This window comes from Mesoplodon mirus (assembly GCF_964341445.2).
Source record: "Mesoplodon mirus genome assembly, chromosome: 4".
In the NCBI taxonomy this organism is placed as follows: Eukaryota; Metazoa; Chordata; class Mammalia; order Artiodactyla; family Ziphiidae; genus Mesoplodon; species Mesoplodon mirus.
In genome coordinates this window covers 83,279,856-83,296,423 of record NC_138979.1, presented here as the reverse complement: position 1 = coordinate 83,296,423, position 16,568 = coordinate 83,279,856, and the positions used below count along the sequence as shown (strand labels likewise).

General features: G+C 45.6%; 1 pseudogene across 1 annotated transcript in view; it reads left to right on the top strand.

The window, feature by feature from the left end:
* The window catches only part of LOC309802861 (ankyrin repeat domain-containing protein 26-like), a 143,317-nt pseudogene extending 127,015 nt beyond the window's left edge, over positions 1 to 16,302 (top strand). Inside the window, exons 32-34 of the transcript XR_014296158.1 lie at positions 8,897 to 9,042; positions 12,826 to 13,065; positions 15,913 to 16,302. The product of XR_014296158.1 is annotated as an ankyrin repeat domain-containing protein 26-like (transcript). The remainder of the gene's footprint in view (positions 1 to 8,896; positions 9,043 to 12,825; positions 13,066 to 15,912) is intronic.
* The last annotated feature ends 266 nt before the right edge of the window (positions 16,303 to 16,568 follow it).

Sequence of the window (16,568 nt, the reverse complement as noted above, 5' to 3'; positions counted from 1 at the left end):
CCATCCACCTCACTACAAATAACTCAATTTCCGTTCTTTTTATGGCTGAGTAATATTCCATTGTATATATCTGCCACATCTTCTTTATCCATTCATCCAATGAGGGACACTTAGGTTGCTTCCATCTCCTGGCTATTGTAAATAGAGCTGCAATGAACATTTTGGTACATGACTCTTTCTGAATTATGGTTTTCTCAGGGTATATGCCCAGGAGTGGGATTGCTGGGTCACATGGGAGTTCTATTTGTAGTTTTTGAAGGAACACTGTTCTCCATAGTGGCTGTACCAATTCACATTCCCACCAGCAGGGCAAGAGTGTTCCCTTTTCTCCACACCCTCTCCAGCATTGATTGTTTCTAGATTTTCTGATGATGGCCATTCTGACTGGTGTAAGATGATATCTCATTGTAGTTTTGATTTGCATTTCTCTAATGATTAATGACGTTGAGCATTCTTTCATGTGTTTGTTGGCACTCTGTATATCTTCTTGGGAGAAATGTCTATTTAGGTCTTCTGCCCATTTTTGGATTGGGTTGCTTGTTTTTTTGTTATTGAGCTGCATGAGCTGCTTGTAAATTTTGGAGATTAATCCTTTGTCAGTTACTTCATTTGCAAATATTTCCTCCCACTCTGAGGGTTGTCTTTTGGTCTTGTTTATGGTTTCCTTTGCTGTGCAAAAGCTTTGAAGTTTCATTTGGTCCCATTTGTTTATTTTTGTTTTTATTTCCATTTCTCTAGGAGGTGGGTCAAAAAGGATCTTGCTGTGCTTTATGTCATAGAGTGTTCTGCCTATGTTTTCCTCTATGAGTTTGATAGTGTCTGGCCTTACATTTAGGTCTTTAATCCATTTTGAGCTTATTTTTGTGTATTGTCTTAGGGAGTATTTTAATCTCATACTTTTACATGTACCTGTCCAGTTTTCCCAGCACCACTTATTGAAGAAGCTGTCCTTTCTCCACGGTATATTACTGCCTCCTTTATCAAAGATAAGGTGACCATATGTGTGTGGGTTTCTCTCTGGGCTTTCTATCCTGTTCCGTTTATCTATATTTCTGTTTTTGTGCCAGTACCATACTGTCTTGATTACTGTAACTATGTAGTATAGTGTGAAGTCAGGGAGCCTGATTCCTCCAGCTCCATTTTTCTTTCTCAAGATTGCTTTGGCTATTCGCGATGTTTTGTGTTTCCATACAAATTGTGAAATTTTTTGTTCTAGTTCTGTGAAAAATGCCAGTGGTAGTTTGATAGGGATTGCATTGAATCTGTAGATTGCTTTGGGTAGTAGAGACATTTTCACAGTGTTGATTCTTCCAATCCTAGAACATGGTATATCTCTCCATCTATTTGTATCATCTTTTTTTTTTTTTTTTTTTTTTTTTGCGGTATGCGGGCCTCTCACTGTTGTGGCCTCTCCCGTTGCGGAGCACAGGCTCCGGATGCGCAGGCCCAGCGGCCATGGCTCACGGGCCCAGCCGCTCCGCGGCATATGGGATCCTCCCAGACCGGGGCACGAACCCGTATCCCCTGCATCGGCAGGCGGACTCTCAACCACTGCGCCACCAGGGAGGCCCTATTTGTATCATCTTTAATTTCTTTCATCAGTGTCTTATAATTTTCTGCATACAGGTCTTTTGTCTCCTTAGGTAGGTTTATTCCTAGATATTTTATTCTTTTTGTTGCAATGGTAAATGGGAGTGTTTCCTTATTTTCACTTTCAGATTTTTCATCATTAGTGTATAGGAATGCCAGAGATTTCTGGGCATTAATTTTGTATCCTGCTACTTTACCAAATTCTTTGATTAGCTCTAGTAGTTTTCTGGTAGCATCTTTAGGATTCTCTATGCATAGTATCATGTCATCTGCAAACAGTGACAGTTTTACTTCTGCTTTTCCAAATTGGATCCCTTTTATTTCTTTTTCTTCTCTGATTGCTGGGGCTAAAACTTCCAAAACTATGTTGAATAAGAGTGGTGAGAGTGGGCAACCTTGTCTTGTTGCTGATCTTAGTGGAAATGCTTTCAGTTTTTCACCATTGAGGATGATGTTGGCTGTGGGTTTGTCATATATGGCCTTTATTATGTTGAGGAAACTTCCCTCTATGCCTATTTTCTGGAGGGTTTTTATCATAAATCGGTGTTGAATTTTGTCGAAAGCTTTCTCTGCATCTATTGAGAGGATCATATGATTTTTCTCCTTCAGTTTGCTAATATGGTGTATCACGTTGATTGATTTGCATATATTGAAGAAACCTTGCATTCCTGGGATCAACACCACTTGATCATCGTGTATGATCCTTTTAATGTGCTATTGGATTCTGTTTGCTAGTATTTTGTTGAGGATTTTTGCATCTATGTTCATCAGTGATATTGGCCTGTAGTTTTCTTTCTTTGTGACATCTTTGTCTGCTGTTGGTATCAGAGTAATGGTGGCTTCGTAGAATGAATTTGCGAGTGTTCCTCCCTCTGCTATATTTTGGAAGACTTTGAGAAGGATAGGTGTTAGCTCTTCTCTAAATGTTTGATAGAATTCGCCTGTGAAGCCATCTGGTCCTGGGCTTTTTTTTGTTGGAAGATTTTTAATCAGACTTTCAATTTCAGTGCTTGTGATTGGTCTGTTCATATTTTCTATTTCTTCCTGGTTCAGTCTCAGAAGGTTGTGCATTTCTAAGAATTGGTCCATTTCTTCCAGGCTGTCCATTTTATTGGCATAGAGTTGCTTGTAGTAATCTCTCATGATCCTTTGTATTTCTGCAGTGTCTGTTGTTACTTTTCCTTTTTCATTTCTAATTCTATTGATTTGAGTCTTCTCCCCTTTTTTTGATTAGTCTGGCTAATAGTTGATCAATTTTGTTTATCTTCTCAAAGAACCAGCTTTTAGTTTTATTCATCTTTACTATTTTTTCCTTCATTTCTTTTTCATTTATTTCTGATCTGCTCTTTATGATTTCTTTCCTTCGGCTAACTTTGGGGGTTTTTTTGTTCTTCTTTCTCTAATTGCTTTAGGTGTAAGGTTACGTTGTTTATTTGAGATGTTTCTTGTTTCTTAAGGGAGGATTGTATTGCTATAAACTTCCCTCTTAGAACTGCCTTTGCTGCATCCCATAGGTGTTGGGTCATTGTGTTTTAATTGTCATTTCTTTCTAGGTATTTTTTGATTTCCTCTTTGATATCTTCAGTGATCTCTTGGTTATTACATAGTGTTTTGTTTAGCCTCCATGTGTTTGTGTTTCTGAGAGATTTTTTCCTGTAATTGATGTCTAGTCTCATAGCATTGTGGTCGGAAAAGATACTTGAAATGATTTCAATTTTGTTAAATTTACGAAGGCTTGATTTGTGACCCAAGATATGATCTATCCTGGAGAATGTTCCATGAGCACTTGAGAAGAATGTGTATTTTGTTGTTTTTGGATGGAATGTCCTATAAATATCAATTAAGTCCATCTTGTTTAATGTATCATTTGAAGCTTGTCTATCCTTATTTATTTTCATTTTGGATGATCTGTCCATTGGTGAAAGTGGGGTGTTAAAGTCCCCTACTATGATTGTGTTACTGTCAATGTTCCCTTTTATGGCTGTTAATATTTGCCTTATATATTGAGGTGCTCCTATGTTGGGTGCATAAATATTTACAATTGTTATGTCTTCTTCTTGGATCGAATCCTTGATCATTATGTAGTGTCCTTCTTTGAATCTTGTAATAGTCTTTGTTTTAAAGTCTATTTTGTCTGATATGAGAATTGCTACTCCAGCTTTCATTTGATTTCCATTTGCATGGAATATCTTTTTCCATCCCCTCACTTTCAGTCTGTATGTGTCCCTAGGTCTGAAGTAGTTCTCTTGTAGACAGCATATATATGGGTCTTGTTTTTGTATCCATTCAGCCAATCTGTGTCTTTTGGTGGGAGCATTTAGTCCATTTACATTTAAGGTAATTATCGATATGTATGTTCCTATTACCATTTTCTTAACTGTTTTGGGTTTGTTATTGTAGGTCTTTTCCTTCTCTTCTGTTTCCTGCCTAGAGAAGTTCCTTTAGCATTTGTTGTAGAGCTGGTTTGGTGGTGCTGAATTCTCTTAGTTTTTGCTTGTCTGCAAAGGTTTTAATTTCTCCGTCAAATCTGAATGAGATCCTTGCTGGGTAGAGTAATCTTGGTTGTAGGTTTTGCTCCTTCATCACTTTAAATATGTCCTGCCACACCCTTCTGGCTTGCAGAGTTTCTGCTGAAAGGTCAGCTGTTAACCTTATGTGGATACCCCTATGTGTTATTTGTTGTTTTTCCCTTGCTGCTTTTAATATTTGTTCTTTGTATTTAATTTTTGATAGTTTGATTAATATGTGTCTTGGAGTGTTTCTCCTTGGATTTATCCTGTATGGGACTCTCTGTGCTTCCTGGACTTGATTGACTATTTCCTTTCCCATATTAGGGAAGTTTTCAACTATAATCTCTTCAACTATTTTCTCAGTCCCTTTCTTTTTCTCTTCTTCTTCTGGCACCCCTATAATTCAAATGTTGGTGCATTTAATGTTGTCCCAGAGGTCTCTGAGACCATCCTCAATTCTTTTCATTCTTTTTTCTTTATTCTTTTCTGCAGTAGTTATTTCCACTATTTTATCTTCCAGGTTACTAATCCGTTCTTCTGCCTCAGTTACTCTGCTGTTGATCCCTTCTAGAGAGTTTTTAATTTCATTTATTGTGTTGTTCATCACTGTTTGTTTTCTCTTTAGTTCTTCTAGGTCCTTGTTAAACGTTCTTGTATTTTCTCCTTTCTATTTCCTAGATTTTGGATCATCTTTTCTATCATTATTCTGAATTCTTTTTCAGGTACATTGCCTATTTCCTCTTCATTTGTTACGTCTGGTGGGTTTTTGCCTTGCTCCTTCACCTGCTGTGTGTTTCTCTGTCTTCTCATTTTCCTTAACTTACTGTGTTTGGGGTCTCCTTTTTGCAGGCTGCAGGTTCGTAGTTCCCGCTGTTTTTGGTGTCTGCCCCCAGTGGGTAAGGTTGGTTCAGTGGGTTGTGTAGGCTTCCTCGTGGAGGGGACTAATGCCTGTGTTCTGGTGGATGAGGCTGGATCTTGTCTTTCTGGTGGGCAGGTCTACATCTGGTGGTGTGTTTTGGGATGTCTGTGAACTTTTTATGATTTGAGGCAGTCTCTGTGCTAATGGATGGGGTTGTGTTCCTGCCTTGCTAGTTGTTTGGCATAGGTTGTCCAGCACTGTAGCTTGCTGGCCGTTGAGTGAAGCTGGGTGTTGGTGTTGAGATAGAGATGTCTGGGAGATTTTCGCGATTTGATATTATGTGGAGCTGGGAGGTCTCTTGCTGACCAGTGTCCTGAACTTGGCTCATCCACCTCAGTGGCACAGCACTGACTCCTGGCTGCAGCACCAAGAGCCTGTCCTCCACACAGCTCAGAATAAAAGGGAGAAAAAAAAAAGAAAGAAGAAGATAAAATAAAATAAAGTTATTAAAATAAAAAATAATTATTAAGAAAAAATTTTTTAAGTAATTAAAAAAATGGACAGAACCCTAGGACAAATGGTAAAAGCAAACCTATACAGACAAAATCACACAAAGAATCATACACATACACACTCACAAAAAGAGAAAAAGGGAAAAAATAATCTGTCTTGCGTCCAAAGTCCACCTCCTCAATTTGGGAGGATTCACTGTCTCTTCAGGTGTTCCACAGATGCAGGTACATCAAGTTAATTGTGGAGATTTAATCCGCTGCTCCTGAGGCTGCTGGGAGAAATTTCCTTTCTGTTCTTTGTTCACACAGCTCCCAGGATTCAGCTTTGGATTTGGCCCCGCCTCTGCGTGTACGTCGCCTGAGGGCGTCTGTTCTTTGCTCAGGCAGGAGGAGGTTAAAGGAGCAGCTGATTCGGGCGCTCTGGCTCACTCAGGCCGGGGGGAGGGAGGGGTACAGAGTGCGGGGCGAGCCTGCGGCGGCAGAGGCCAGCGTGACGTTGCATCAGCCTGAGGTGCGCCGTGCGTTCTCCCGGGTAAGTTGTCCCTGGATCACGGGACCCTGGCAGTGGCGGGCTGCACAGGCTCCCGGGAGGGGAGGTGTGGAGAGTGACCCATGCTCGCACACAGGCTTCTTGGTGGCAGCAGCAGCCTTAGCGTCTCATGCCCGTCTCTGGGGTCCGCGCTTTTAGCCGTGGCTCGCGCCCGTCTCTGGAGCTCCTTTAAGCCGCGCTCTTAATCCCCTCTCCTCGCGCACCAGGAAACGAAGAGGGAAGAAAAAGTCTCTTGCCTCTTCGGCAGCTGAAGACTTTTCCTGGACTCCCTCCCGGCTAGCCGTGGCGCACTAACCCCCTTCAGGCTGTGTTCACGCCGCCAACCCCAGTCCTCTCCCTGCGCTCCGACCGAAGCCCGAGCCTCAGCTCCCAGCCCCGCCCACCCTGGTGGCTGAGCAGACAAGCTTCTCAGGCTGGTGAGTGCTGGTCGGCACCGATCCTCTGTGCGGGAAACTCTCCGCTTTGCCCTCCGCACACCTGTTGCTGTGCTCTCCTCCGGGGCTCCGAAGCTTCCCCCCTCCGCCACCCGCAGTCTCCACCCGCGAAGGGTCTTCTAGTGTGTGGAAACCTTTCCTCCTTCATAGCTCCCTCCCACTGGTGCAGGTCCCGTCCCTATCCTTTTGTCTCTGTTTATTCTTTTTCCTTTTGCCCTACCCAGGTACGTGGGGAGTTTCTTGCCTTTTGGGAGGTCTGAGGTCTTCTGCCAGCGTTCAGTAGGTGTTCTGTAGGAGCTGTTCCACGTGTAGATGTATATCTGATGTATTTGTGGAGAGGAAGGTGATCTCCGTGTCTTACTCTTCCGCCATCTTGAAGCCCCTCAGTCATTGATTTTATTGTATAAAACTTGAGACAGGGAGCCAGTTAGTGGGATTTTACTGCCCTTTTCACACTGTATTGACTTGTTGGCATTGTTTTCTTATTTGCGACGGCTACTCAAAATGATACTGGGCGCTTTTGCTACTGCCTCTTCAAAGCTTAACTAGTTCACAGACAAAACTCAGAAAACAGGAATGGGAAGGTTCCCCTTGATGGAGAGATGACCACGAGAGGGAGAAGGGGTGGACTGCCTTGGAAAAAAGAGTGTTAGGTGGAGCTGGAAATAAAAGTAGATTCTGGATTTTCTTTACAGGCAGGATGAATGTGGTGCAAGCTCTGAGGACTTCGGGGCTGGGATGACTTGGGTGTGGATTTCAGCTTTGCAAAGCTGGGTTTGGGTCAGTTTGAACATGTTACCTTCCTAAGGGTTCGTTATCCACATGGTGATGATAACACATAGGATTGTTGAAAGGATCAAGGATGTTTTAGGCAGTGCTTCTCAAACTTGAAGACCTGGAGGGTTAAAACATGGACTTTTGGGCCCATCCCCATAGTTTCTGATGCACCAGATCCCAGGTGGCCTAAGAATGTGCATTTCTTTCTTTTTTGGCTTAAACAACAGAAATTTATGTTTTCACAGTTCTAGAGGCTAGAAGTCCAAGATCAAGGTGTAAGAAGGAGTGGTTTCTTCTTCTTTTGAAAGTATTTTATTCAACTATAGTTGATTTACAATGTTGTGTTCATTGCTACTGTACAGCAAAGTGATTCAGTTATACATATATACATTCTTTTTCATATTCTTTTCCATTTTGGTTTATCACAAGATACTGAATGTAGTTCCCTGTGCTATACAGTAGGACCTTGTTGTTTATCCATCCTATATGTAATAGTTTGCATCTGCTAACCCCAAACTCCCAATCCATCCCTCTCCCACCCCCCTCCCCTTGGCAACCACAGGTCTGTCCTCTATGTAGTCTGTAGTCTGTTTCATAGATAAGTTCATTTGTGTCATATTTTAGATTCCACATATAAATGGTATCGTATGGTATTTGTCTTTCTCTGTCTTATGTCACTTAGTGTGATAATCTCTAGGCCCATCCATGTTGCTGCAAATGGCATTATTTCCTTCTTTTTTAGGGCTGAGTAGTAGAATGTGCATTTCTATCTAGTTCCCAGGTGATGCTGATGCTGCTGGCCTTGGTGCCATGTTTTTGGAACCATTGTTTTAAGGATTAATCGCCACAAATATCAGGTGAACACCTAGCAGGTAAACTGACAGGCAATAAAATGTCTGCCTGACATCTCACCCCACTCCACCCTACACACCCTTGTTCCAACCTTGGAGTTGATACAAGCATTTCTGAGACCAAGGCCATCTCTAAGAGCATGCAGCAAAGTTCTTCCTAAAGGTACTTCACAGCATGTAGTGGGTGGATTACTGGCCCCCAAAATGCATGTCCACATGGAATCTCAGAACGTGACCTTATTTGGAAGTAGGGTCTTTGCCGATGTAATTCAGGTAAGGGCCAAGATGAGATAATACTGGGTTGAGCAGCTCCTAAATCCAATGAGAGTGTCCTTAGGAGAGAAAAGGACACACAAAGAGATACACAGAGGGAAGACAGCCATGTGGAGACAAAGGCAAAGATTGGAGTGATGCTTCCACCAAACAAGGAACCCGAAGAACCACCAGAAGTGGGAAGAGACAAGGAAGAACTCTCTTCCAGAGCCTTCAGAGGGAGCATGTCCCTGCCAATACCTTGATCTCTGACTTCTGGCCTCCAAGACAGTGAGACATTCAATTTGTACTGTTTTAAGCCACTAAGTTTGTGGTCATTTGTTACGGCAGCTGAAGGAAACTCATACACAGCCTCTTAGAAGAAACACTTAGTATTGACTGGTTCAGCTCTGGCACCTTCCCCAAGGAGCCTGAAACAGGAGTGTAACCCAGACCTACTCATCCAGATGACTTGTCTCCACACCTTTAACCTTCACTAGTATTTTCACCTCCATCCCAAGGGGACCACCCCTCTCGGCAGGTCACTCTGTGCTTGCGCAGAAAGAGACAGGTGGCAGGTTCCCACCTTCCAGGAGCTGGCAAATCTGGAGAAACCAGAGTCAGTTTATCGGATACGGAGAAAGGACGGCCACCAAGACAACTTGGGTACAGAACTCCTCCATAATGATGGTGGTGGCCAGGGTGGGGTGGGGGGGAGCATCCCAAAAAATGTTAGGTCTTATGTGCAGAACTGTCAGAGGGGACATGATTTGGCCCCTCTAAGTAACAACCATGGTGGTAACATCAGTTATCTTGCATCAGGTAACTGATCTACTCTTAAAACTTCTGTAAATCCAGCCTCACTTCCAACATGCTAGGAGGGTTCCACCCATAAATGATAACCGCCCCATTGCCTCAGTGTTCTGTACATTTTCCTCTCTGTCATTTATCCCTGAAATCCTTACTGACCATCAGCCTCCAGGTTCCATCCGTGGGCCCATAGTCAGATCCATTTTAACTGGTTGAGGAGGGAGAGGCTTCCTGTCAAAGCCAGGTTCATGTCAAACCTCCCCCTACAGTTTTCTTCTGATGCTTGTCTTACTTAAGGTAACTTTGGCAGGTCTATCTCTTTGGTGGAAGCATATCTTCAAGACAAAGCAAGACAGTCCTTCTGGATCCCTGTTTTTTGAACTTTTTCCAGTTTCCTACACCTGAGGCCCAAAGGAGAAAAGTGGTTCTGACTTCAGTCTTAGCTGAAAACGAATGTAGGAAAACATGGTTCACGATGAGAGACCCTTCTGTCCATCCTTATGACGCAGCATCCAGCTGTATCTTCCCCCAACACGAAATCCAGAGCTGCCAGCCAATAGGGATGAATATCAAGGGCTTAAATTCTTGTGAATGCTGATTTCACTAGGGAGTGAGGCTGGAGGGTTGAGAAAGGAAGGAAACTTTTGGCCAACTCTATGGTCCTTTGGGGTCCAATAAATCAGCAAGAATCCAGGGAAACTGTAGGTTTCTGGCAGGATCAGTTGCCAAGGCTCCTTCCAGGAGGTTTTATAAATAGGAAGATGGCAGCCTGCCTCAAATTAGCCAAGAACTTACCCACCATCTGCATGATTCCTCATTTCTACCCTGACCTCCTGTTCAAGATAGCCTTTCCTTGGGTTCTTCCTGGATAGACATCTTTTGGATCCATGTGTTGGTTGTGCCAAAGCCCTTCCCTCACATGTATAGTACCTGGATCCAGAGTCCAAATGGAGGCCACCCTCATGTAAGCAAATATCTAAGAGCCAATGGACTTCCCTGGTGGTGCAGTGGTTAAGTATCCACCTGCCAGTGCAGGGGACAGGGGTTAGAGCCCTGGTCCAGGAAGATCCCACATGCCACGGAGCAGCTAAGCCCGTGCACCACAACTACTGAGCCTGCACTCTAGATCCCACGAGCCACAACTACTGAAACCTGCGCGCCTAGAGCCCATGCTCTGCAACAAGAGAAGCCATCGCAGTGAGAGGCCCGCACACCGCAACGAAGAGTAGCCCCTACTCACCACAACTAGAGAAAGCCCGCGCACAGCAACAAAGACCCAACTCAGCCGAATTAAATTAATTAATTAATAAACTAAAAAATAAAGTATACTAAAGGATCCATATTTTTAAAAAAATAAATCAAGCCAACAAACCACCAAATGACATGTTCTAGCCTCCTGCCTTAACAAATACACATTCATATTGACTGGAAAGCCATATTTGACTTCCAAATCTCAGGACTCATTAGGATTAGTTTCTGGAATATGGCAACCTGGGAAAATCCAGCCCCTAACTCCTGCACAAGAGCACCCAGCCCACCCCTGCTCAGCGCAGCCCCACCCTGCTCCTCAAAGGGCCTCACATGCATGCATGCAAGCGGACACCCCAGCCCACAGGTCCAAGCTCCATCGGCACCCTCTACCACCTGTCACCCCTAGATCAGGCCCACAGGCCTAGGGTATACACACTAGAGGTGCGGTCTGCCCTCAGGAGCTGGCCCCAGGGAAGAGACATACATGGGCCCTGAAAGTGGGTTTGGGCCACCAGGCAGGTGACAACAGGCACAGTGTGGTATGGCACAGATGTGTAGGGTGCAGTCCCTTGGCCCCCACCCTGTGGGACCCCACCCTGAAGCAGGACCTAAGAAGGGCCCTCTAAAGCACAGGGACCAGGCTGTGGGCCCCTCTTGCTCAGGTCTAAGACAGCACTGTTTTGCCTACCCAACACCCATGTCCCCATCTCTGGGGAACAGCATCTCAATTTCTCTTTAGGGAACCCCTCTTTCCCCACCACCCCAGTCCCTGTGGTTCATGTGGGCCTCACTCCTGCCACGGGAGGTTGAAGAGTTCATGCCCCACACAGAGGTGTGTGGTCCAGGGAGTGAGTGGGGCTGAAATCCAGCTGGGCTCTGCTGACCAAGCATGGGTGGCTTAAGTCCAGTGGAACAGGCACAGTTGTTTTATTGACCTGCCCTAAACGGCCACCCCATCAGCTCTCCAGGACCCAGGCCCACTGCATCCCTGGTCACAACCATCAAGAAGATCACCAGCAAAAACACCTGGTAGAGGAGATCATTTCAAGAGCAGTGTGTGCAGAAAAGACTTAAGGGCTCAGTTCTTCCATAAGCCCAATGAATCAACCAATGATGGGTGAAGCTGCCCCAAAAAACCTTTTTAAAGCAAGAGCCATCTTCAACCACCTTTATGGAAGTCTAGCCTTCAGATCAAAGGGAGATACAGACCCCAAGTGGTTTACACGGATCAGGCTAGATTGAAAAACTCACATCCTGAATAACAAATTAGCTCTATGAGAGACTAAAAACAGACAATAATCAAAAGCAGCTTCTAAACGCAGGTGATGAGTAAATTCTATGTGTTCTTTAAAGGTTTAACACAGAAGATCTTAACCCTATCAGATTCAACAGGGGAGCTTTTAAAAATATTAGTGCCAGAGCCCCCCTACCCCAGGGACTCTGATTTAATTGGTCTGCAGTGGGGCCCAGGTAAAGTATTTTTTTAAAAGCTCCCCTGGTGATTGTAATGTGCAGTCAGAAATAAAATCCACTGTTTAAATATGAGGTAGACACTTCAGGAAATGTGCACATTAGCTAAATAGTGCAAATATCACCTAACCCAGGAGTTCCCAACCCAGAATGATGATTAAAACACCTGAGGCCGGGGCTTCCCTGGTAGCACAGTGGTTAAAAATCTGCCAGCCAATGCAGGGGACACGGGTTTGAGCCCTGGTCAGGGAAGATCACACATGCAGTGGAGCAACTAAACCCATGCGCCACAACTACTGAGCCCATGTGCTGCAACTACTAAAGACCCTGTGCCTAGAGCCCGTGCTCCTCAACAAGAGAAGCCACAGCAATGAGAAGCCCGTGCACTACAATGAAGAGTAGCCCCCGCTCACCGCAACTAGAGAAAGCCTGCGCGCAACAACGAAGACCTAACACAGCCAAAAATATAACTAAATAAAATTTTAAAAAAAGAACACCTGAGGCCATTTTTTTCAACTTCAGGTCACTGGTCTGACTCTTAGTCTACTGAATCAGAATCTTCTCCAATGAGGCCCAGAACTCAGCATTTTTTCAAAGTTCCTTGCTTCATTTCAGTAGTCAGCTAGTGACATATAATAACATTTTTTCTGCTGGGGATGCAGGTTAACCTTCTCTGGGGCTCAAGCCAAGTGTAGTAAATAAGTATGGAGGCTGAGAATCAGTATTCTAGAAATTCCCCTTCCCTGTGCTTTATTTATGCACCCCTTTGATATCGTTAACTGGGGTTAGGACAATTATAATAATAAACATACTGTAATGGCTACTGTGTCAGTTAGCTACTGCGCATAGCAAATTATCCCAAACTTACTGTCTCAAAAACATTTGTTGTCTCACAGTTTCTGTGGGTCAGGAATCCAAGTGTGGCTTAGCTGAACCCTCTGTGTCTGGGTCTCTCCCAGGCGGCCTTGAAGGTATGGCTGGGGCTGCACTCATCTGGACCTGATTCCAAGCTCACTCAAGTGATTGGTGTCAGAATTCTGTTCCTCTCAAGCTGTTGGACTGAGGGCCTCAGTCCCTCACTGGCTGTTGCCTGGAGACCTTCCCCTGGTCCTTGTCACATGGACCTCTGTGGAGGGCAGCTGGTGAACAGAGAGCCAGAGAGAGAGAGAGAGCTAACAAGATGGGAGTCACTGTCTCTCGTAACCTAATCACAGAAGGGGCACCCTGTCACCTTTGTGGTGTTCTATGTATTAAATCGAGCCACTAAAACAACAGAAAGGACCACTACACACCTATTAGAAAGCCCAGAATCCAGAACACTGACAACGCCAAATGCTGGGGAGGATGTGGAGTAACAGCAACTCTCCCTTATTGCTGGTAAGAATGGAAAATGGGGGCTTCCCTGTTGGCGCAGTGCTTGACAATCCGCCTGCCGATGCAGGGGACACGGGTTCGTGCCCCAGTCCGGGAGGATCCCACATGCCGCGGAGCGGCTGGGCCCGTGAGCCATGGCCACTGAGCCTGTGCGTCCGGAACCTGTGCTCCGCAACGGGAGAGGCCACAACAGTGAGAGGCCTGCATACAGCAAAAAAAAAAAAAAAAAAAGGACAATGGTACAGCCACTTTGGAAGACAGTTTGGTGATTTCTTACAAAACTAAACGTACTCTTACCATATGATCCAGCAATCACACTCCTTGGCATTCATCCAAAGGAGGTGAAAACATATGTTCACACAAAAACCTGCACACAGATTTACAGCAGCTTTGTTCATAATTGTCAAAACTTGGAAGCAACTAAGACGTCCCTCAGTAGACGAATGGATAAAAAAAAATTGTGATATATCCAGACAATGAAATATTATTCAATGCCAAAAAGAAATAAGGCATCAAGATATGAAAAGACATGGAGGCACCTTAAATTCATAGTACGAAGTGAAAGAAGCCAGTCTGAAAAAGTTACATTCAGTATTATTCCAACTGTATGTCATTCTGGAAAAAGGCAAAACTATGGAGACAGTAAAAAGATCCTTTCAGTGGTTGTGAGGAGTTAGGAGGGAGGGAGAGATGAATAGGTGGAGCACAGAGGATTTTTAGGGCAGGGAAAATACCATGTGCACTACTATAATGATGGATACATGTCATTACACCTTTGTCCAAACCCACAGAATGTACGACACCAAGAGTGAACTCTATTGTAAACTCTGGACTTTGGGTGATAATGACATGTCAGTGTAGGATCATCAGTTGTAACAAATACACCACTCTAGTGCAGGATATTGATAGTCAGGGAGGCTATGAATGCGGTGGGGGGTGGGAGTGTCTCTGGAAATTTCTGCACCTTCCTCTCAGTTTTGCTGAGACCTTAAAACTAAACTTAAAAAAAGTCTAAGAAAACGTTTTAAAGCAAGTGACTAGCCTAGGCCACCATCAAGAAAGGGAATCAGTGGGAACCATCATAGGAGTTGATGTGACACAGCTACCACATCCTGAGCACTCACCCGACCCCTGCTAGGAACTTTGCACTCCTAACTTTGCACTCATGAAGTCCTTAGAACATTGTGATGGCTGAGGAAACTAAAACCAACAAGGGAAAAATGTCCTTGAAGCCACATGGCTGGTAGGTACAGAGCTGGGATGCCAGTGCCCAGCCCACTGCCGTGGACACCTGTCCCTGATCCTCATCAAGACAGCATCTCCATACAGATCCTGCCCACGTGTGAGCAGCTGTAGGAGGGAGCACAGGGGACAGACTGACTAGTGCGTGCCCCAGAGGCCCGAGATCCAATTGTCCAGACGGGGCGAGGACACACCGGGAGGTGGGCTGCACAGGAGCCTGCCGCTCTTCTGCTTCCAAAGGGGAATTTGAACCCTCTGCCCCCTCCTGCCTCTGCCCAACAGAGGCCTGAAGCACAGTTCCAATTAGCATGGAGAATATTCATGGGCTGCTCCTGCTGCCTGAGCCTTTCTTAGGAGCCTTGAATAAGCCGGATTAATAAACTATCTTTCATTTGCTATCCTTTGGCATGAATTTTGCATTAGGCTGAATTCAGTTTAGGTTCCAGCTGATGCCATTTTCTCTAAGACAATGCTTTCCACTCCTGGGCACGTGTGTGTTTACAGGAGAATGTCCCCAATGGTAGAGGGACTCCTGGCACCTCTTGAGAGCATTTTTAAGAACACTTGGGCCCTCCGTGCTTAGGCGTTAAGCCTGAAGATGAATGCCCTCTGGAATGTATGCTATTAATAAAGCGGGTTCCTTTCTCTTTGCATTAGGGGAAATGACTAGGCTTTCAGCTGAGTGTCTGGTTTGGATCAGCTCTGTGGAAGACTGCCTACCTGGAGGACAGGGTCACCAGGAGAACGAAGGGTCAAAGGGGGTCTTGTGAATGGGGAGAGGCCACAGACACGGTGTCCTCAGGGCAGTGGGCCCCACTGGGTTTCAGTGCCTGCCATGCGGGCCTAAAGTCAGTCCATGGGTCTTAAGGAGGCCCTTGGGGGGGATGGTGAGTATCATGCAGTGACTCTGACCCCTGCACTCAGAGCACAGGGCTGCCCACCTGGGGGTCCCCCCTTCAATCACTGAGTGCCTGGGAAGGGGGCCCCTTGGACCACTGACACGCATACCTTGACTGATGACCATTCGCTCAGCAGGCAGCTCTGACGACACAGGTCTCATGCCGGCACGGCAATTCCTGGGAAAAGCAGGTACAGTGAGTACAGGAGGGCTAGGATCTGGTGCAGACCTGGGATGAGGCCAGGACCCTGAAGCTCTAACACACTCCAGCTGACATCTCTGCTGCTGGTCCATGGACCACACTTTGAGATACTAAAGCCACTTCAGCAGCCACCAAATGAGGAAGCGACCGGCCACTCGTGTGGGTGACAGGGACACAGGCACAGCACTGTTACGGTGCCCAAGGCACTGCCACACTTTGCCCTCCTGCCCTGAGGACAGCGTCCATTTCTGAGCGGGAGTGAAACGGAGAAGAAAGAGCATGGAAGGTGTCAAGAGGCTCCCATTCGCGTCCTGATTCCTCCACTGTCAGCTCAGTGACTCCGGGCGGGTCTCACTGACAAACTTCCCAGCTGCCACAACAGGCTGGATACCAGCTAACAGAAAAAGAGATCTGAGGGGGTGTCGAATATCACAAAACAGAGACACACTGCAAGCCCAAAGAACCACGACCCAGCTCGGAGGTTTAGGGCAACGTGCTGCCCACAGCATCCTTGCTGGGCCCTGCTCTCATGAGCAGCTGCACAGGCCCCTTGGGCGTCAGTCACCATCAGTGATCCAGAGAAGCCCCCAACACTTGCCGAGGAGCCATGCTGTGTGCGCAGCTCATGACCCCATCGACGTGGTCATACCGGAGGCAAGAGGCTTCGAAAGGGATGCCTGGTCGCCTCCTGGGCCCTCAACTGCTAACTCCTATGTTTGACTGTTCTTTTAATCCTATAGCCCCTGAAGAGGTTATGGGGAAAGCATGTCCTTTTCAAATTGTGGGCAATGAGGCAAATATGACTTAGCACTGTCTGCATTCAGTAGATGAGGAAACAGAAGGGTGGAGGAATAAAGGTGAGGTGTGAGTCAGTACAGAAGGGCCACGGATTTAGGAATACCTGGGTGTACCCAGAGATGCCAGGCAGAGCACAGGCCCTGGCCCTCACAGTTTCTGCATCCCGCCACTGCCACCATCACCCCATC